Source organism: Orycteropus afer, unplaced genomic scaffold (assembly GCF_000298275.1).
Source record: "Orycteropus afer afer isolate SDZICR_OR568_19922 unplaced genomic scaffold, OryAfe1.0 scaffold00402, whole genome shotgun sequence".
Classification (NCBI taxonomy): Eukaryota; Metazoa; Chordata; class Mammalia; order Tubulidentata; family Orycteropodidae; genus Orycteropus; species Orycteropus afer.
The window spans coordinates 2,599,690-2,601,174 of NW_006921989.1; the positions used below are offsets into that span (position 1 = coordinate 2,599,690).

Here is a 1,485-nt window from a genome sequence, read left to right on the forward strand (position 1 = left end):
TTTTCCCCCACTTTGTCCTGATCTCTGCACTGATCCCTTTTTGAGTGTTTAACAGTGGTAGCCTGGCACCATCTAGTTCTTCTGGTGTCAGAGTTGAGGTTTGCATGGTCCACTAGTCCCTTGGACTAATTCTTTCTATGTGTCTTTGGTTTTCTTCATTCTTCTTTGCTCTGGATGAGGAGAGAGACTAATTGTTGGATCTAGATAGCCACTTGCAAGCTTCTAATACTCCATTTGCTACTCATCAAAGTAGGATGTAGAACAATGTTATTGTGTAATATGTTATGCCAATTGAGCTTAATGTCCCCTGAGAACATGGTCCTGAACCCAGAGGCACAACAACTTGTTTCCCCATTGGATTTTCTTTTGTTCCTTAGGGAGAATATTTTTTATTTTGCCTCTTGGGGATTATAGGGCCTTTGGGAATGCCAGCTGATAATACTTAGATTTCAGGCCATTGTTTGACAAGAAAGCCATTGAAATGGTTACTCTTAAAACTCACTGCCATCGAGTCAATTCTGACTCATAGCAACCCTACAGGATAGAGTAGAATTGCCCCATAGAGTTTCCAAGACTGTAAATCTTTGTGGAACCAGATTGCTTCATTTTTCTCCTATGGTAGGTTTGAACTGATGACCTTTTGGTTAGCAGTGAAATATCTTAAATGGTTACTGTTAATCTCTTTAGGCATATCATATATTGCAATGAATTTTTCATGTACTACAATTGTAGTGGCTTGATTTGCCTTTGTTGTAGGAAAAAGTTGTAATAGTTCATTCTAAGTATCTGTACAAATAAGGGCAAATTGATGTCCTTTGCTTTGGGGAGGAGGTCCTATGTAATTTACTTGCCATATTTGGAAAGGGTGCTCTCCTCTCTTAGTATGCTCTGACACAGCCTTATGTTGAGAAGGGTGTTTAGGACAGCAAATGGGACGTGACTCAATAGTGAGCTCAGTATCTTTTGCTAAAAGGAAGTCAGGCCTATTGTGCTAATTTCCAGGTGGTTTGGACACCTTGGTTCCCTTCTTGTGTACCCATGTGGCAATCTTCTGGCTATCAGTAGTGGTGAGAATTCTTATGGCTATTGTTGTTGCTAGGTGCCATAAAGTCCGCTCCAACTCATACTGACCCTATGTGCAACAGAATGATACATTGCATGGTCCTGAACCAGCCTCACAATCTTTGCTATACCTGAACCCATCATTGCAGCCACTGTGTAAATCCATCTCATTGAGGGTCTTCCCCTTTTTCACTAAATCTCCACTTTACCAACCATGATATCCTTCTCCAGGGAATTGTCCCTTCTGACAATGTGACCAAAGTACATGAAATGAAGTCTGTTTTTGCTTCTAAGGAGCATTTCAGCTGCACTTCTGCCAGGACAGATTTGCTTCTTCTTTTAGCAGTCCATAGTACTTTCAGCATTCTTTGCCAGCATCACAACTCAAAAGCATCAACTCTTCTTCAGTCTTCTGTATTCATG

At 40.8% G+C, this 1,485-nt stretch overlaps 1 protein-coding gene across 1 annotated transcript in view; it reads right to left on the reverse strand.

The window, feature by feature from the left end:
* Positions 1–1,485, reverse strand: part of ZNF823 (zinc finger protein 823) — a 66,927-nt gene that overhangs the window by 32,213 nt on the left and 33,229 nt on the right. The gene's annotated exons all lie outside the window — the stretch shown is intronic.